The sequence below is a fragment of the Glycine max genome, chromosome 1 (genome assembly GCF_000004515.6).
Source record: "Glycine max cultivar Williams 82 chromosome 1, Glycine_max_v4.0, whole genome shotgun sequence".
Lineage (NCBI taxonomy): Eukaryota > Viridiplantae > Streptophyta > Magnoliopsida > Fabales > Fabaceae > Glycine > Glycine max.
In genome coordinates, this window is record NC_016088.4 from 17,927,867 (window position 1) to 17,950,198 (window position 22,332).

The window sequence follows — 22,332 nt, forward strand, 5'->3', positions numbered from 1 at the left end:
GTGAAGAGGGTTTTTTCTGGGGGGGCTCTGGTACTCACCAACATGGATGGCGAGGAACTACCCTCACCCGTGAACTCCGATGTCGTTAAGCGATATTACGCTTGAAGTCTGGGGCAATTGAGGGAACCACTCCATGTTCTTTTTATTTTTGAGTTTTTTTGTTCTTCTTGGTTTCCTCCAGGGATTCCCATCCGCTGTAATTGTCTCGTCACGTTTCTTTAAAAGAAGAGAACATGGGTTGAGGCTTCAGTCCTCACTTTGGTTTTAAACCTTGTGTTAGTTTGTAATAACTTGAGCCCTTTCACTAAGAAGATTGGGGTGCCCCAAACGCTTAATTAAAACTGAACCTAACCAGCTTTCACTAAGAAGATCATTGCATTGAAAACATTCATGCATGCGCATACACATGCACATTTTGTGATAATAGGGGCAGAATCATCTTGGGCCACGGTTAGAAGTCAAGACAAAGTTAATGGCAGAAATCAACCAAGGTAAGACGACGACGCGATCACGATTTGCCACGCATTGTTATTTCCTACTTTCAGGTACTTAGGGACGAATGCAAATAGAGGATAGGGTCACGACCGACAGATCGTCGTCCCTTCTCGGCGTTGGACAAGCAGAAAACGTCGCTGCAAGGCAGCCCAGTATCCTTTAAAATCATAGTAATTATTACTATCGTTTGTTTAAAATAAATAATGGATGCCTGATCTAACTTGAGTGGTTTCGAGTAAATGAATGCCAACCTGTAGAGGGCCATGGTTATGTTTTCCCTAAAGAAAAAATTGCAGGTTAGCTCACCTGGGCGAGCAACCCCTACACCAAAATATAAAAAACGAGGGAGGGGAACGTTTTCTGCTCCCAAAAACTCCCCCCCCCCCCCCTCATTCAAAAAAGAGAGAGCTCACGGGATTCACGGTTTTTGCTCCCCCAAGCCACCTTTGGTTGCATTTTGCTTTCATTTTTGGCACTCCTACTCACTCCAACAAGTAAGTATTTAATCCTTGAGTTTTTTAGCTTTCCATTGGTGCATCTTGTTCATCTTTTGGTGCTCTAAATTGTGAGAATGTGCTCGAATGTGTGGGGTAGTTTTGGGTTGTTTTCATGCTTGATTGGTTTGAGTTGAGGGGTTGTAGGGGATGGCCTTAGGCCTATGTTGTATTCTGAAGCAATGGGGCATGCCACATTGCCCCCATTCTCTTGCTATTCATGCCTAAGCATGCGCCCACCAAGTGCTCGGTGAAATGCCTCAATGACATATGAATATGGTTTTGTAAGATTGGGATTGTGGGACTGTTTTATATACATAGGGACAACATAGAGGATTCGAAATGGATGCCCAAATGCAATTCTAAGCTCAGGAACCCAAGCTCTTAGCTTCAATGCAAGGAAACATGACTTATGTCTAAGAATCTAAATTTTGGTTTTGAAAGTGGAAAGGCATGAAAATTAGGACATGCTTGAGAGGGTTTTTACTAGAATTTGGCTGCCCCATGAGGGATACTTTGCATCTAGGTAGCATGGAAAATACCTTTCAATGGTATGTATATATGTGTGTGAATATAGGTAGCATGGAAAATACCTTTCAATGGTGTGTATATATGTGAATATATGGCATAAAATGCCTTGCAAAGTGTGAATGAGTAGCAAAAAAAATGCCTTTCAACATATGCGTATTTGAGGATAGGTAGCATTAGGAGCCTTTTAGAAAATGTACCCATGTCAAAAATGGCCTGAGGACGCTTCCTAAATGAATATATGATGTGGAATTATCCCTCAAATGTATATAGATGGCATGAAATTTCCTTTTCAAATGCAAGTATGTGCATGACGTAATTAGCTTTCCAATGTGCATATATGTATAAATAAATGTGAGTGAAACAACAAAATTTGTATGTTAAATACTTCAAATGTTTGTAGGTAGTTTGTGATAGCAAAATATTTAGGATATGAATATGTGTAATTTTGACACAATGCCTTGAGCACGGGAATGTGTATTCTTTTCAAAAAATATATATATGTGTGTGGTAACTAGAATGTGTTGAATGTCCTTGTATGTTGACATAAATAGTAGGATATTTTACACATATGCATGTTCATAATGTGTTACATTAAATGTGTGCACGAGTTTGTTCTAAATCGGAAAGATTAGCATGTCATTTTTGTGTTAAAATAAGCGTTTTCTTGTAGACTAACTTTCCAACTGTCTGTCCTCACAGGAAATGGCTCTGAGGAAGCTTTCCTCGAAGAGATCTAGGAAGGACGCCGCGGCTGAAGGGACTAGTGCCGCTCCCGAGTTCGATAGCCATCGTTTCAGGAGCGCTGAACACCAGTAGCATTTCGAAGCCATCAAGGGATGGTTCTTCCACCAAGAGAGACGCGTCCAGTTCAGGGACGATGAGTACACAGATTTCTAGGAGGAGATAGCTCGCCGGCGTTGGACATCGCTGGTCACTCCCATGGCCAAGTTTGATCCAGATATAGTTCTTGAGTTTTATGCCAATGCTTGGCCTACAGAGGAGGGCGCACGGGACCTGCGGTCATGGGTAAGGGGCCAGTGGATTCCTTTTGATGCAGACGCCCTCAGTTAGTTCCTGGGATACTCGCTAGTATTGGAGCTGGGCCAGGAGTGTGAATACGGTCAGAGAAGGAACCGGGCCGATGGATTTGACGAGGAGGCCATTGCTCAACTGCTATGCATACTAGGTCAGGATTTTGCCCGGACCGCTGTCGGGAGACGGGTGTGTTGGATGGAGTGGCCTCAGAATAAATAAAGATCCAAAGATTATATCATCAACATAAATTTGTACTAACAAGATATCATTATCCTTCTTTTTTATGAATAAGGTAGTATCTACTTTCCCTCTAGTAAAATTCTTTTCTAATAGGAATTTACTTAATCTTTCATACCAAGCCCTAGGTGCTTGTTTTAGGCCATAAAGTGCCTTCTTTAATCTATAGACATGGTCTAGTTTTTGTGAATCTTCAAACCCAGGAGGTTGTTCCACATATACCACCTCCTGAATTAGACCATTTTAGAAAGCACTTTTGACATCCATTTGATATAGTTTAAAATTCATAATAGATGCCTATGCTTATAACATCCTAATTGCTTCTAATCTAGCTACAGGTGCAAAAGTTTCTTCGTAGTCTATACCTTCTTCTTGGTTATATCCTTTTGCTACAAGTCTAGCTTTATTCCTAATTACTATACCATTTTCATCCAATTTATTTCTAAATACCCATTTAGTTCCTATGATTGGATAATCTGAAGGTTTTTCTACTAATTCCCATACATCATTTCTTTCAAATTGATTTAATTCTTCTTGCATAGCTACTATCCAATTATCATCTATAATAGCTTCTTTAAAGTTTTTAGGTTCTATTACTGAAACAAATGCCATATTATTGCACAAATCTTTAAGAGAATGTCTAGTTGTTACCCCTTTTGAGATATCGCTGATGATGTTATCAAGAGGATGATTTCTCGAAGTTTTCCATTCTTTAGGAAGATTATCATTTTCTTGTGCTGTGTCATCTTGATCATCCTTGTCTTCATCATCTCTCTTTCTTTTCAGATTTCTTTCTTCATTTTGAGTATCTTCCAAAGTATCTGTAATATCATCAACAAACTCCTTTCTCAGGGAGGTAATGTTAGTTTCATCAAAAGTAACATGTATTGATTCCTCAATTGTCATAGTTCTTTTGTTGTATATTCTAAATGCTTTACTATGTAAGGAATAACCAAGGAAGATACCCTCATCTGCCTTGGGATCAAACTTTCCTAGACTTTCTTTACCATTGTTTAGAACAAAACATTTACATCCAAAAACATGTAAATGTGCAATATTTGGTTTTCTATTGTTAAAAAGTTCATATGGAGTTTTCTTAAGAATAGGTCTGATTAAGGCTCTGTTCATAATATAACATGCGGTGTTAACCGCTTCTGCCCAAAAGTATTTTGGAAGAGGTGTGTCATTTAAAAGAGTTCTAGCAATTTCTTCTAGGGCTCTATTTTTCCTTTCTAATACTCCATTTTGTTGAGGTGTCCTGGGTGCAGAAAAATTGTGTTCTATACCATACTCATCACAAAACATTTCAAAATCATTGTTTTCAAATTCACCTCCATGATGACTTCTGATGGAGATGATTTTGAGATTCTTTTTGTTTTGAATAACTTTGGCAAGTCTTCTAAATGCATGAAATGCATCATTCTTATGAGTAAGAAATAAAGTCCAAGTATATCTAGAATAATCGTCAACAATTACTAATGCATAGTAATTTCCACCAAAACTCATGACCCTAGATGGTCCAAACAAATCCATGTGTAATAATTTCAATGGTTGAGTGGTAGAAACAATATTTTTAGATTTAAAGGATACTTTTTTTTGTTTCCCTTTATGGCATGCATCACATAACTTATCTTTTTCAAATTTTAATCTAGGCAATCCAATAACTAGATCTTTTGAAATTAACCTATTTAGATGATCCATGTTAATATGAGCAATTCTCTTATGCCATAACCATGGATCACAGTCTTTACTTAAAAAGAATCTATCATTTATAGATTTTTGTTTTAGATCAATCATGTAGACATTATTTTCTCTAAAACCTATATGTTCAATATTTTTATCATGCTTATGCTTAATAACACATTTTTCTAAATCAAAAGATACTTTATATCCTTTATCACATAATTGACTAACACTTAATAAACTATGTTTCAAACCTTCTACTAGCAACACATTTTCAATAGGAGTAGAAGAACTCGTACCTATTTTACTGACTCCAAAAATTTTGCCCTTGTTGTTGTCACCGTATGTAACATGTCCACTTTTCTTGGGGGAAATAGTTGTGAATTTGGATACATCACCGGTCATGTGTTTGGAATATCCACTGTCTATGTACCATTTCTTCCTTATAGAATCTTCTTTATTATTCTCATCAGATTTTGTCATGAGACACATGTTGACTTGGTCTCCATCATCATCTTTGAGTAACCTGTTCCTGAAAAAGCTCTTGAAAGACAGAGAATCTAAAGAGGCCATTGTACAAGAAACCGGCTCTGATACCACTTATTGGATCGAGTGGCCTCAGAATAATTAAGAAGGGGGGTTGAATTAATTATTCCTAAAACTTTACCAATTAAAAATTACTCTTTTAAGGCTTTTACTAAATTGTTAAGAGAAAGAGGAGTAGAAGAGAAACTTAATAGAAAGTAAAAGCGAAAATTAAATGCACAGCGGAAAGTAAAAGAGTAGGGAAGAAGGAAACAAAGACACAAGGATTTTTATACTGGTTCAGCACAAACCCGTGCCTACCTCCAGTTCCCAAGCGACCTGCGGTCCTTGAGATTTTTTTTCAACCTTGTAAAAATTCTTTTACAAGCAAAGATCCACAAGGGATGTACCCTCCCTTGTTCTCTTTGAACCTAGTGGATGTACCCTCCACTAGAACTGATCCACAAGAGATGTACCCTCTCTTGTTCTCAGTCAAACCCAAGTAGATGTACCCTCTACTTGTACCACAAAGGATGTACCCTCCAATGTGTTAAGACAAAGATCTCAGGCTGTTAAACCTTTGATACTTTGTGAATGGGGATACAAAAGAATTCTCAGGCGGTTAAACCTTTGAACGCTTTTGTATTAGGGAATGTGAAGAATCAAAAGAATTCTCAGACTGTGTCGTTTTGAATTCTTTGACAAGGGAGAAGGGAGACACAAAAGAATTTATGCGATTAGTCCTTCCTTCTTTTGGAAAAGAGAGAAGAGAGACACAAAAAGAATTCAGGCGGTTAGTCCTTGGCGAATTCTTTTTGGCAAAGGGAGAAGAGAATGAAAAGATGAATAGCACAAGTTTTCAAGGTTTAGAAAACCAAAAAACTTCATAAAGCTTTTGGTACAAAAGAAGAAGAAGAACTTCAAAGAGATTTCAAGGCTTGTAAAGGATTTTAAGAGTTTGTTAGAAAGATTGATTTAAAATACAAAACAAAGCCTTGCTTTTATAGACTCTTCATGTCTGGTCAAGAAGGCCATTAAGAAGAGTTATAACTTTTAGAAAAACTTAAAACCCATTTGAAAAAGTCAAAACCTTTTTGAAGAGTTACATCTTTAGATTTTTCAGAAACAGTCATTGGTAATCGATTACCAAATAAGTGTAATCGATTACACAAAGCTTTTGAGTGAAAGGATGTGACTCTTCACATTTAAATTTGAATTTCAACGTTCAAGGGCACTGGTAATCGATTACCAAAACATTGTAATCGATTACAGCCTTTTGAAAATATTTGGAACGTTGTAAATTCAGTTTGAAAACTTTTTCAAACTCTTTTAGCTACTGGTAATCGATTACAACAATATGGTAATCGATTACCAGAGAGTAAAAGCTCTTTGGTAAACGTTTTGTCAAAAACTCATGTGCTATTCAAAGTTTTGAAAAAACTTTTTAATACTTATCTTGATTGAGTCTTTTCTTCATTCTCGAATCTTGAGTCTTGAATCTTGATCTTGATTCTTGAGATCTTGAGTCTTGATTCTTGAATCTTGATCTTTGATTCTTGAGATCTTGAATCTTGAAACTTGTTTGTAGGCTTTCTTCTTGAGTCTTGAATTCTTGATTCTTGAATCTTGATCTTGATCTTGATTCTCTTGAGATGTTCTTTGATTCACTTGAGCTTTTTGTTCATCATCTTTTGTCGTCATCATTGTTATCATCAAAACACCTTTGAATCATTGTTGATTCATCATGAAGCTTTGCTTCCACTGGGTGCGGATCATGCGCACCAACATGACTACCTTGACCCAGACATGGATGACGTTGCTGCTCAGCAACATCCTGCCCAGCGATCATAATTCCGACCTTCCTCTGCCGAAGTGTCAGCTGGTGTATGCCATCCTGACACGGATGAGCGTCCATGTGGCTCAGTTGATCGCTGATGCCATTTATTTATTTGCAGGTATGCCGCCTACCAGGCACCCTCTAGACCCGGATAAGTCTAATAGGGCCTTGGGTTTTCCAGCATTAATAACGGGTCTCTGCCAGTCGTTCGGGGTTCCTGTCACACCTAGTAATGTGATTCGACCGCTGATCACCTGGGCTTTCATAGAAAAGTATTGCACGCCTAGACAGGCGCAGGGTGGCGACCCGCAGGCCCCAGACGCAACGCCGCCACCTCATCAGGCTGATCCAGCTGGGTCATTTGACACGGAGCGGTATTTACGGCATTTGGTTCGCCAGCAGGCGGCCAACCACAGGGCGCACCTGCAGACCCATGATTGTCTCTACCAGCTCGGCCTCAGCCTGCAGAGCCAGGGTTTCGCTTCTTTTCCATGCCCTACTCCGGATCAGTTCAGGGCAGAGGTCACGAGGCCCGGAGATTGGCCTGAGGCCCAGGCAGGGGAGGCACCCGCAGAGGCTCCCGGCTATGCAGATGAGGCCCGCATGGACGAGGAGATGACAGATTTACTTGATTTCTTGGGAGGGAGCGGAGCCACATGACCGGGAGATCCCTAGATCCATATTCTCTTTTTATGTTTCCTCTTTTATCTATTACATATCATTTTATTTTGTATAACTTAAGGGACTAACGTTTGTTTCGTTTTGTTGACTCTTGTTTTTTGCATACATGTCATTTGAACTGTTACGTTAGTGCTTACTTCGTTGTTGTCAATAGTGTTTGTTGAAATTCCAGAACCGTGTAGAGTTTTTCATTTAGGAACGTCGTCCTAAAAATAAAATGAACAAAAATCATGATAATGCCAAAAATAAGAAAGAAGCATTGTGAACAAATGTCATGTCTATGTATACAAAGAAAAGAAAAGAGTTTTTTATATATGTAAAAGAAAATGTGTATAGAATGATTTTGTGTGTGTAAATAATGTGTGAAAATAAATTTTTGTGTGTGTGAGCGACGAGTGTATATAAAGAAACTTTTGTACAAACTACGGGTGTGTGTTGGAAAAAATGAAAAAAGAAATATTTGAACATGAATAGGGTTTGTATATAGACTGTGTTGACGTAAAGAGAAAGAGTTTTAATGCGTGTGTATATAGAAAAAGTTCGTCATGTATAGGAACGTAGGTGTACAAAGAAAAGTTTTTCTCATAGATGGCAATGGATGTATAGTTTTTTTGTGAACATGAAAAATGAAACAAAAAGGAAAAAGAAAGAAAGACCTCGAAGGTCAGCATGTTATGGTCGTAGGAAGCATAAATCATTCGTAGAGAGCAAACATATCTTTTGGAAATGAGGGACTGGCACTAAGAGTTTATTTTCCTGAATAACCGAGATAAGAATGGATGGATTCATTGAACCGATGAAAGAACATAATTTGGAAGCGTTGGGTCTGTTTTGTGTAAATCCCCAGCCGTAGTATCACTATGCCATAAACTGGATGCTTGAGTGCCCACCTAGCTGTGGCCATGACTAATTTTGCACGTTGTTTCCAAATCATCATTGTTATGCGTGCCTTGTGGAAATGATATGGAAGTTCAACCCGAGATCGACACCTTGACACATGAATTTGTTTTGCCCCAGATATCAAGATCGGGCTCCCACGATGAAAAGACCATGTTGAGACACAACCTTAAGCTACTTTGAACCTTGGCCTATGAAAAGAATCCTCATCCTTTCCCCCGAAGAAAAGGACAGCAGAATCTCCTCAAGGGAGAGCAAATAACGAATGCTAAAACCCGAATTCTAAAAGAAAGATATGGAAAGGGAGAAATGAAAAGAAAGAAAAGGAAGAAATGAAAAGAAAAGAAAGGAAGGATTCCTGATCAAAGATCGGAAGAAAGTAAAAAGGAAAAGATCGGAGGAAAACAGAATAATTCCCGATCAATAAAAGAAATAGAGGACAGGAATCTTCGGACCAAATAATTTTCGGCGGGGTAAATGACTGTCGGCAAAGGAAAACCCATTTTTAAGTGGTTCTTCCTTTGGGATTTCCGTTCAAAATCGTTCTCCACTGGTGGTATCCCGCCCCACATAAACAAAGAGGAAAAGATCAAAACAACCAGCTTCCTCTCCAAAAACACTACCCTCGAGAAAATCCTATTGATCTGTGATCATGCGTGTGATCTTTTAGTTCGATAGGAAATCATGTGCAAAATAAAGTCATGGTGTAGATATGGTTTGGGATTAGGGTAAAACACTTGCCTGTGTGAGTTTTTAAACACAATGAGTGATTTATTCCCAGTTTCAGTTTGACCCGATGTTTCCCCTGAATGTTCATTTAAAAGCTAAATGTTGACATCCTGCTCTTCATTTTCGGTTACAAGGAAAATTACCTTTGGCATGGGTATATTGTTTCTCTAAGATATGGTGCTCTTGCGATTGATTTATTTTTCTTTGCAAAAAACATGTTTGCCCTATTTTAGGTGAAAGAACCAGGTGGACAATTTGGTCCCACCCTCAAAATCTTATTTCGGAGACCATGGAATTGATTGCCTAGCACTGTTGATGTGTCCTCCACCATCGAGGCTGGAGCCCCGTGAATTGATTGCCTAGCGCTATTCGCCTATCCTCCATCCTCCAATCTTATTCGGAGACCCATGAATTGATTGCCTAGCGCTGTTCATGTGTCCTCCAGCATCGAGGCTGGAGCCCCGCGAATTGATTGCGTAGCGCTGCTCGCCTATCCTCCATCCTCCAATCTTATTCGGAGACCCATGAATTGATTGCCTAGCACTGTTCATGTGTCCTCCACCATCGAGGCTGGAGCCCCGCGAATTGATTGCCTAGCGCTGTTCGCCTATCCTCCATCCTCCAATCTTATTCGGAGACCCATGAATTGATTTCCTAGCGCTGTCCATGTGTCCTCCAGCATCAAGGCTAGAGCCCCGCGAATTGATTGTGTAGCGCTATTCGCCTATCCTCCATCCTCCAATCTTATTCGGAGACCCATGAATTGATTGCCTAGCGCTATTCATGTGTCCTCCACCATCGAGGCTGGAGCCCCGCGAATTGATTGCCTAGCGCTGTTCGCCTATCCTCCATCCTCCAATCTTATTCGGAGACCCATGAATTGATTGCCTAGCACTGTTCATGTGTCCTCCACCATCGAGGCTGGTGCCCCGCGAATTGATTGCCTAGCGTTGTTCGCCTATCTTCCATCCTCAAATCTTTCGGAGACCCATGAATTGATTGCCTAGCGCTGTTCATGTGTCCTCCACCATCGAGGCTGGAGCCCAGCGTATTGATTACCTAGCGCTATTCGCCTATCCTCTACCCTCAAATCTTGTTCGGAGACTCATGAATTGATTGCTTAGCGCTGTTCATGTGTCCTCCACCATCGAGTCTGGAGCCCCGCGAATTGATTGCCTAGCGCTGTTCGCCTATCCTCCACCCTCAATTCTTGTTCGGAGACCCATGAATTGATTGCCTAGCGCTGTTCATGTGTCCTCCACCATCAAGTGCGGAGCCTCCGGTGATTGGGAAATGTGGTTTTTGTTATTTTCCCGATCGTTTCCTTCGCCAAACATGTGTATATATGTATATTATGTTATTGGTGTTTTTTTTGTTTGTGTTTGTTTTGTGTTGTGTAGAAAAAAGAAGAAGGAGAGACGGGAGTCATCATAGACTAATCACGGAAAGGGCGAAGACGGACGAAATCAGTGTTTTATCTTTGCTTTTCTCTTATCTCCAATAAAAGGTAAGTAAAGAGGGGCAACTGTCATACCCTAATTTCGTTCGGGAACTATTGCTTGATGGCATGCAACCTTTGATTGACCGCTTCAAGGTACTTGGCACCCTTTGTTGCACAATATGTGAAGTCCCAAGACATGCCGAAAATAAAAAAGAAGCATTGTTACGCAATCCGTGAAATTCTGTAACGTGACGGAAATAAAAAAGAAGCATTGTTACGCAATCCGTGAGTTTCCGTAACTCTTCGAAAGCTAAAAAAGGAGTAGTTATATGATCCGTAAGGTTTCGTAACCTTACGAAAAGAAAACAAGTATCGTTACAAAATTCGTAAAGTTTCGTAACGTTACGGAAAAAGAATCACCAAAAAAAAGCAAAGGGGGTGTATTTAGTAAATTAGGGGTGCAAACAGTATCCAGGCCCACTTGGGCCTTCCAGATTCTTCCTCCAGAAGGCAGTTGCTTCTGGAGGAAGCAACCTAGCTCGCCTGGGCGAGCTGGGTGGCAAGCTCCTCCCTTATTTTGCTATAAATAGGGGGAGGAGTGAAGAAGGAAAGGGTTAAGCCTTCTTGGCACTTCGTATTCACTTGAAATTGCTGAGGAAAATTGTTTCCGTGAAGAAAATTCAAGCCGAGGAGCTTCCGTAACGTTTCCGTGGGTGATTTCGCGAAGATTTTTAACTATTCTTCGTCATTCATCGTTCGTTCTTCATTGTTCTTCGGTCTTCAACCGGTAAGTACCCCAAATCGAACTTTTCAGTTCATTCTATGTACCCGTGATGGTCCCCATTTGTTTCGTGTACTTTTATTCTCGTTTCATTTACTTTCCGTACCCCCTTTTGTCGTGCTTCAGTCATTTACTTAAGTCATTTTCTCGCCTAATCAAAAAATAAAATAAAATTCCACCGATCGTTTGATTTGCAATATCCGTTAATTTTTGTTAAAATGAAATCCGATCGTTCGGTCGTGCCGTAACCACATTGGAAACCAAAAAAAGGTAAAATAATAATATAATAATAAAAAAATATCTTTGAGTAAAATGAAGCAAAAAAAATCAATTGGACGTTTCTCTTTGGGATTTCTCTTTCTTAATTGAATTGACTAATAACTAAAGTGAAACTAAGGCTAAAATCAACCCATAAAGTCAAGCTCGTCCACAAAAAATCACAAAAAGAAGGATTTGAAAGTTTAATATCTCAGTTTTTCTTACCATGTAAATGGATCATTTTTAAGGTCCAATGCCTTAAAATGATCACCTTCCAAGTAAAAAGAATCGCTTGATTCACCCTTAAAAAAGAACTACGTAGGTCTGATTTCCTCTTCGAGGGAGGGTACGTAGGAGCAAGAGTCCCGCTTTTGTCGACCTCAAAAAATAAAAAAGAATTAAAAATTAGGGTAACACAATTTCACACAATTCTAAAAATAAGGCTGTTGTCCTTTGAGACAAACGTGAGAGGTGCTAATATCTTCCTCAAACGTAAATACAACTCCCGAACTTGGAATATTCTTTTTGACCGGTTTCCTTCGGTTTTTCCGACGTTTTCCACAAATAAACGTTGGTGGCGACTCCGTGCATTTTCCTCCTTTGGAAAACGCACCCGTGAGCCTCGTCTCGCTCGCCCGCAAAAGGGTAGGTTGCGACACAATGTGCCTAAACTTAGGAAGTTGATCTTTGAGGAAGGTCATAGGAGCAACCTCAGCAACCACCCTGGTGCTACCAAGATGTATCATGATCTAAAGATAATGTTTTGGTGGCCTAACATGAAGAGAGAGGTTAGTGAGTTTGTGTATACGTGTTTAGTCTATCGAAAGGCTAAGATAGAACATCAGAGACCTTCAGGTAAGTTACGACCCTTAGAGATACCCCAGTGGAAGTGGGACAATATCTCCATGGATTTCGTTGTATGACTACCTTGGACCCCCAAAGGTTTTGATTCTATTTGGGTTATTGTTGACAGATTGACCAAATCTGCACACTTTATCCCCATCAATATCAGGTTTTCCTTAGAGAAGTTGACCTCCCTGTATATTAGTGAGATTGTCATATTACATAGTGTGTCGTCTAGCATAATGTCTAATAGAGATCCTAGATTCACCTCTAGGTTTTGGGAGAGTTTGAACAAAGTGTTGGGAACCAAGCTTAGGCTAAGTTCAACCTACCACCATTAGACTGATGGCCAAATTGAATGGACCATTCATTCACTGGAGGACTTTTTAAGAGCATGTGTATTAGAAAACAAAGGCAATTGGGAGTGTTTTCTACCGTTGATAGAGTTCACCTATAACAATAGTTTTCATTCTACCATTGGCATGGCTCCCTATGAAGCTTTTTATGGTAGAAGGTGTAGGACACCCTTATGCTGGCTAGAACCCAGAGAAAACCTCACCTAAGGACTTGAAGTGGTACAACAAACCACTGAAAATGTCAAGTTGATCCAAGAGAAGATGAGGACTGCTCAGAGTAGGCAAAAGAGTTATCAGGACAAGAGGAGGAAAAACCTAGAATTCGAGGTTGGTGATCATGTATTCTTGAGAGTCACCCCTTGGACTAGGGTTGGTCGAGCTTTGAAATCCCAAAAATTCACACCTTGTTTTATCTGTCCCTTCCAAATTCTAAGAAGAGTTAGTCCTGTGGCATATCAAATTGCGTTACCCCCGTCTCTTTCTAACCTCCATAATGTCTTTGATGTTTCTACACTCTATAAATATATCCATGATCCTTCTCATGTTGTCAAATTAGATGTTGTTCAAGTAAATGAGAATTTGACATATGAAACATTGTCTTTGAGGATCGAGGACATGTGAACAAAGCACTTAAGAGGGAAAGAGAATAGGCTAATGCAACAACTTTTGCTCCATTTCCCACTTGTAGGTCCAGTTCACCTTTGCTTAATTTTCTACATTCCTTTAGTCCCTCTAAATTTGATGCAATCCTCCCAAGGAGGGGACTCATTGTAACACCCTGAAATATTATTAGTAATTATATTTGATGTTTGATTATTTTGTTGTGTTATTTTATCCGTGTTTTATTTTCAAGGAGGTGAGTTTAGTTATTATAAGGGTGTTGATAGTTAAAGCGCTAACTTCTCAAAGAAGCCTCTGAAGAAATCTTCCCAAAGAAGCCTCACGAGGATGCTTCTCGAGGAAGCCTCTTAATGAAACTTCTCAAGGAAGCTGTCTGGAGCTGTCTTGGTAAAAGCGCCATCCTGTCTTTGTTAACCGTTGGATCTTTTTGAAATTTTGTCTGAAGGTTCATAGCATAGATGTCCACGAGCTGACCGTTGCAATCTCTGATATGACTTCAAGCGTATGCGAAAAGCTTCCTTTTTCGAGAGCAGAAGCACTTGAGTGTTTCAGCCTTTGTATTTTGTGTAACCTTGGAAAAATGCCATTTTCTTTCTCCTTCTTTCTTCCAAAAATCATTTCCAACGTCCCAAGATTCTTATCCTTCACCCACAGCCACCACGAACCACCATAGTTCTCCATTGAAACCCTACACCGAGAGGAACCCTTCAATCGGAGCGGAATCTTCCAAACTTGCCTCGCGATTTCGTTTGAGAAAGAAGCCCAATCTGACCTTCATGGTTTTCTTCGAGGTAACTGTGATTCTAATCTTGTTCCTTGGTATTTTAATCCTATCCTTGCATCATTTTCTGACTTTGGAACCACCATTGTATGCTTTACGCTTCCTTTGGAAAACCCTAGAGAAAGAGACTATGTAAAAGTTATCCTTTTCTGAAATGGGTGCTATTTTCGTGACCTTCACTGAACCCCGGTCGCATTGGCGTGATCGTAATTTCAAAATGATGCTCCTTTTGTAGAACCCAAAATACCCCTTAGCGTGTTCATGTAGTGACATGAGTATTTGACTCAGGGTATCGTTGTCAACTTTATTTCTGAAATCCATTGTAATTTCCTTCATTTTGACATATAGAGACTTGCGTTGGACCGACAAGCATGCACGAGAAAGAGACCTCTAAATGACACAAAGAGGAACCTGGCGGGGAGCTCACAATAGGTGATGGGAGTTTATTATAAAATTTACCGTTTTGACACCATAGTTAGGGTCAGGGAACCTAGCTATGAGAATATATGCATGTCCCTGTTGCATGCTGATTTTTCCTTTATAGAAAACAACGTTTTTAACTAATGGGATGTGATATAATTGTTATTGATGTGCATGTTGGCTTTCAAGAAAAACTATGTTTTGATGAATGGGATGCGATATATTTATTGTTGATGAATGAAATTATTGTCTTTATTTGATTTGTGTTGTTTGAAGACCTGAGGAGTGTCAATCTCAGACATGAATGAAATATGTACATGCGGAATGCGACTTACTATTTATGTTGCCATTGATGACTTTAATTGATATGTGGTGATGTTGATATTTATGATGATATTGATTTGAGATGACGTTGCTAATGAAGAATCATGTCAACATGAGTTGATGTTATTATTGATGATTACGTGAATATGAAATGAGGTTGCTGTTGTTGTTGATAACGTCATTGAGATGAGATGATGTTTATGTTGAGAATGATATTGAAATGGAATGTTGATGATGTTGGAAATGCATTGAGATGTGCATGTTGTGTATGATCATAGGGGGTGCAGTGACCTTGTTGGATGTCCCTTGTGAGGGAAACTAGAGTGGTTAAAGAATTTAAGCATTTCTGAAGGGATGCTTAGGTGCTTTAATTCATCCATGGTCATTGTACATGATGGTGCCCATGTTTCATACGTTGGATGTTGTGTATGTTCGTGGGGGGGGGGGGGGGTGCAGCGCCCTTTTCGGATGTTCTTGGTGGGGGAAATAGAGGGGTTAAAGAATTTAAGCATTTCTGAGGGGATGCTTAGGAGCTTTAATTCATCCATGGTCATTGTACTTGATGGTGCCTATGGTTCATTCCTCATATGACACAGGAAATAGTATAAATTGTGGCAATATGTACTTTGTACTAGGGGGTGTGTCACCTGGTAAGGAACTCCCTTGTGGCTGAGGCTGATCATCGAGGGGGGGGGGGGAGTTACGGTGCATGACTGGGTGGCCTCGAAAAATACTGCATGGTTTCCTAAGTGAGGTGTCGTGTGGACACACTTAGGCTATTTCCTTGGTATTGGATACGGTGCATACCACATTGCATTTGAGAGTTGAGGTCAGGTGCATGCATCATTCTGAGCAGTCTTGATTGGATCCATGGATGGATGATGAATAATTGTTGAATGTGAATGATGAATAATTGTTGAATGTGAATGATGAATAATTGTTGAATGTGGGTGTTGAATAATGAATGTTGTGTAAGCTCGTGATGTTTGCCTATGTTTTCTTGTTAAATGTGATTATTTGGATTTAGCATTGGTTCTTTTTATAATGAAATCACCCTTGCAATTTTGTATCATGTGGTTGATACCTGCGATGATCGTGAACCTTGTTCATGGGAGCAGAATGGCAGCGGTAGGGTCCTGGAATGAGATTCTGTTGAGGAGCCATCAAGCCGATGTGATGACGTTGGGATTATTTTGGGAGAGAGTTGTGTTTTGTTAATCAACTCCTCCATAGTTGGTTCATTATTCCTTTTGTTGAACTAAAGATGTAAATTTCAGATTTTAATTATATGTATGAACACATCTTAATTTCCATTATGTGTATGAAGTGTACTGAGTTACAATATATATATATATATATATATATATATATATATATATATATATATATTCTCTTAAGTAAATGTGTACGGTTTGGTGAATGTATGTCAAGACAAAAAATATCTTTATTTTCATAAGCAAAAATTAAGGGAGTTTTTATTTAAAAATTGAATTTATCGCGGTTTAGGATGGTGATATCGTAGCGACGAGGTGGGTCGTTACACTCATCACTAGAGCCATGGCTAGGAGACTCCAGGAAGATTGGGCCAGGGATGTAGGAGAAGGCCCTAGGGTTCTCATGAGCCTTAGGGTAGATTTTGGGCCCATGGGCTAAGTATGACTCCATTTATCTTTGTACATATTAGATTAGGGTTTCAATATTTTTGGGCCTTGTATTTAGGGCTCCATAATGTAGGGAGGGTACCCCCAACAAGTTTATAGTATCCTAATAATATAGGATTTTTCAGCCCTTATATTTTAGGGCACCTTGACTAGTTTTGTATTACGAGTAGTTTTGTAATTTCACATGCATTAGGTGCACTATTTGTAATTTCACATGCATTAGGTGAGCATTTGCTTGCTACACCCATTGCCACATCATATAGTCACACTTTGTGCATGTCTTTCATGCTTTACATGCATCATGACACCTAAGCACACTTAGTGGAGAATCAAGGATTTGATCTTGGATTAGTGGGCTGAACCATAGCTGAAATTCAATAATCATCATTAGTGAAATTTTGACTCCAAATTTGGCTCCACAAATTCAAATTCAAGTGAAATTTGAATAGACATTCAAATTTCCCTCCAATTTTGTGTGACACTTAGACTATAAATAGAAGCCTTGTGTGTGCATTTTGCAACTTTGATCATTTGAAAAATTAGACTTCAAATTTCATACCTCATTCTCCCTCTTCTCTCTCTCAAAATTTCATTCCCCTCTCTCCCTCTCCCTCCACTCGTCTTCTCCTACCTTCAAACTCTTATCAATGGCTTCCTATGGTGGTGAGCTTGTTCTTGACTCATCTTCTCCTTGAAGTGGCATCCCTAATCACCTTTCCTCCTTCTCCATTCCACTGACATTTATCTTCAAGATGCAAAGGACTTTGTTGATGAAGATTCAAGACCTACAAGCTCTACATGGAGCTACATTACTACCGTTTAGGCTATATAGATGAGAGGTGCATGAAATTATAAGATAGTTTGGATTATATGACAACTCACTCCACTTGAAACACCACAAAGGAATGGTGTGTTTGAAAGGAGAAATCAAACACTATTGGACATGGCATGATTCATGATGAGTCATTTAGAACTTCATGGCTCTTTTTTGGGATATTAGTTGCTTACAATTGCTTCCACACTTTCATCAAAAGCAGTTGAAAAGGCACCATATGAAATATAGACAAGGAGAAGGCCAAACATGCCTTTTCTATGGATATGGGACTGTCATGTTTATGTGATTTCAAATAAACTAGAACCCAAATTAGACAAATTTGTCTTTGAGGGATACCCTAAGGAAACAAAGGGATACTATTTCTACAATTCCTTTGAGGACAAAGTGTTTGTCGTTAGGACTAAAGTGTTCCTAGAGAAGGAATACATCTCCAATCCAATGGAGCCAGTGGGAGGATTGTGAATCTTGGAGAAATCCAAGTGACACGAGGTACTGATCCACTTGTAATGGAACAAAATTAATGCCACAAAGCATTGTGGATCCGCCTTTGATTCAAGTAGCACAAAAATGTGCAGGTTAAACAGGTCATGTCACCAACCTCGGAGATATGGGTTTCTGTTCACCTAGGAAGTTGATGTGAGAAGTGGCTTACTAGGAGGCCATTATTGAGCCTGAATATGAGAAGTGGCTTACGGGTATAGGATCTAAGATGGAATCCATGTACACTAACCAGGTTTGGACCTTGGTTGATCCACCTAAAGTGGTAAAACCTATATGGTGTAAGTGGATCTTCTAGAATAAGACTGACATGGATGTTAAGGTGAATACCTTTAAGGCATGATTAGTAGTGAAAGGTTTCAAGAAAGTTCGAGGTATAGGCTGTGATGAGACCTTATCACCAGTTGTGATGCTTAAGTTTATCTAAATCCTACTTGCTAATGTTGCATACCATGATTACGAGACTTGACAGATGGATGCCAAGACTGTATTCCTTAATGAGACTCTTCTTGAGGATGTGTACATGACACAACCTAAGGGTTTTAATGATCTAAAGGAAGTTGGGAATGTATGCAAGTTGCAAAGATCCATTTATTGATTTAAATAAGCTTCTAGAAGTTGGAATCTTCATTTTGATGAAATTATAAGATAGTTTGGATTCATAAAGAACGAAGATGAACCTTGTGTCTACAAGAAGGTTAGGGGGAGTAGGGGTGTTCATGGTGTGGTTTGGTTCGGTTTTTAGGCAAAAAGTCATCCAAACCCAACATAAAATAAAGATGTGTTTTGGTTTGGCTCAGTTTAAATATAACATCAAATCTAAACAAAACCAAACCAATCATATTTCAGTTTTGCGGTTTTTTTATTTTTGTAATCTATTATCCTAATTTAAATCTGTCAACTAAACTTACATAATTATTATATATGCTATATAATTTTAAAAATGAAATTTATTTTTATTAAATTTTGTTTAAAATGTTTTAACTAAAAATTATCTTCACTTCTATTTAGCATTGATATAAAATAATTTTACCAACTCTTTTTGTAACATAATAGTAATTAATGCATCACTTGATATTTAACACTACTTTTAACAATATTGGAATATCCTTTTTAACATAAGAAAGTAAAATATACATCTTGATTATTAAGCAAATGAAAAGTAATAAATTATTTAATACTTATTATTAATTATCATAATAAAAGTCAACATAATTATAATATGTAGTTTGTTTGGTGGGTTTGGTTTTTTATAAACAAGATCCAAAAAAATGAATCAAACCTCAAAAGATGTGTGGTTTTTAAGACTTTTTGTTTGTTGCGGTTTTCGATTTTTTTTTTTTGGATCAGTTTAGCGGTTTACAAACATTTTGGTTTGCTTTTGAACACCCCTAAGTGGGAGTGCAATCATTTTTTGGTTTTGCATGTAGATGGCATACTAGTCATTGGAAATGACATCCCAACACTGCAACATGTTAAGACATGGTTTGGAAGTTGTTTCTCGATGAAAGACTTAGGAAAAACATCCTATGTGCTAGGACTCATGATTTGTAGAGATAGATTGCTAAGACTACTTGGCCTTAGTCATAGTATATATATAGACAAAGTGCTTAGGTGCTTTAGTATGCATGATTCCAAGAAAGGTTTTCTTGCTTATATCACATGGCGTATACTTGTTCAAGGGACAATGCCTTACTACATCATATGAAAGGGAATGCATAAATAGGATTCTATATGCTTTGGCAATAGGATCTATCATGTATGCCATCATGTGTACCAGACTAGATGTCGTGTATGCTTTGAGCATGATGAAAATATACCAATCTAATCTTGGTGATGGTCACTAGACCAATGCCAAGGATATTCTAAAGTACTTGCGAAGTACTAAGGATTCATTTTGGACATATGGAGGTGAGGAAGAGCTCATCGTAAAAGTTATACCGACGCTAGCTTCCAAACCAATACGAATAATTCTCAATCATAGTCAGGATTTGTGTTTTGTATGAATAACGAGCTAGAAAATTTCCAAGCAAGGGACAATCATCAATTCTACTGCAATGGCTAAGTATATAATTGTCTTTGGTTCAAGTTGAGGGGGATTTTTGGATCAGGAAGATCATTGTGGAACTTGGCATCATTCCTAGCATCGCAGTTCCAATTGATCTTTGTTGTGATAACAATGGAGTAATCACATACGTAGTCCAAACCCATATACTTAGTTGCTTCCATCTCATTCAAGAGATATGCAGAGAGTTAACATTAGAGAATGTTATTGACCCACTTTTGGAGCACCTTGCTTAGTGGAAGCATAATGCTCACACTAGATCAATGGGTATTAGGTTTATACTCAATTGGAACTAGTGCTAGTGGGATATTGCTAGAGTTATCCCTAGCGACCAATCCATTTTAGACTATATTTGTATTGTGACTTTGGTTTTTATATACATGAGGCATGTCAATTATTCTATTAATAGTTTTATGGCATAATAATGTCCTTAGAATAGGTGATTTGTTCAATGGAAAATTAGGTGAGACTTGATTGTGAGATTCATTGAACAATGAAATGTTGTTCTAAAAGTATTCAAGTATTATTGTTGACTAGGGCGACAATAATGCATTAAGGCTATTGTGTGAGTAGACTAATGACCATGTCTCATAGGTCATGGATATGAGATATCAAGTCAACACATAAGTATAAATATTAGTAGTAATATTTATACTGGATAGTCCCACTATGAGAAAACTTCATAATAGTTATGTGAGTATCATAAGTTCTTCTCATGACAACCATAAGGTTAGTGTACTCCTTCAACTTGAAGTCTATGATTCCTACATGTAGAAGTTGTAGGCTTTAATGCTATCAAACATCGTCTGTAACAGGGTGATCATAAAGGTAGTACTTAGGCCTGTAATAAATCCTGATGAGGGATGTGAGTGATGTAGATAGGATTCATCCCTCCTACCCTACATAGTTTAACTTATGTCTATAGGCCTCTTGATAAAGTGGAGCGTGCTATATGCGTGGTCATGCGAAAATGGCCAATATGAGATATTGGGCCCGATTGTGTTTATGTATCCACTTACGTATCGAGAAATCAATGATTATACTTAACAAGGATGATACTCTTATGCCTCATGTTCGATCAAGACATTTGGATGAAGGGACAAAGGCTACACGATGGAAATGGTTGTGGTAAGGTTGAAATCGAATCATCAATTTTCTCATGGCTTGGGTGGCAATGATGCATTGCAGATGTCAATCCCTTTCTATAATATTATACAGACAATATTATTGTTAATCTAGTGGGAGCCTACTGGGTCAAATACATAGAGTAAATTTTGGAACAATTAATTAAATTGAGTCAAAAATTAATTAATTAAATATGACATAATTAATTAATAAAAGATTAGATAAGATCTAATCAATATTTTAATTGATCAAATATGATTTGATCTAATAAGATAAGATTCAATTTAATTAGAAGATAATTGATTAGTTATGACCAAATTAATTGATAGAATATTATATTAGATTGGATCTAATCTAATATTCTATGGGGATAAATATAGAGCTCTTGTTTTCTATATAAGGATGTGCATATCTCAAAACATCACACATGGGAAAAACACATTAGTTTATAAGTTCTCTCTAAATCCCAAAATTTCGGCTAGCACCAAGACCGCACTCCAGTGTTGCTTGCATGGACTGAGTAGAGGTGCCATAATTTCAATGCTTGGTGATAAAAAAAACCTTGTGGTTTGAAAGCACGCTCCAAAGGTAACCTCTACATCCTTACTTACTCTTACACAATGCGTGGTCCATAGGATATGGTTCTTTCCTGTCTTGGTCTCTTTTAAAATTTTAAAAACTATAGACCGTTAAACCCCAACACTAGCCATCTGCAAAATTGATCACAACCAAGAACATAAAAAGTCCAACCTATTAGTGATGAGACATAAGAGGAAATCAATCTGAGATATGAAGAGAAATGACATGTTTTGCATTAGTTTTGGTCCTCAACTTGGTGAGAAGTCTCACCAAGGAAAGAATAACCCCTAAAGCACATTTGATCTTCTAGAAGTACATTTGTTATGGCAACAACACATTCACTATAGTGAATTAAACCCCCAAAGAAAACACAACCTCTAGAAGTCCATTCGCCTTGGCGAGTGAGAGCCTTGCCTTAGCAAAACTAGCTCTTGAAGCAAATAGAGTCTCTGGAATTCTTTTTGCCTTGGTAAGATAGAGCCTTGCTTTGGCGATAATGACCCCTGAAACATCTCAGCTTATAAGATTCAATTTGTTAGTGATTTCACGGGTTGCCATAGCGACCCCAAAATTAAGATCACAACACATGAAAGAGTTGCT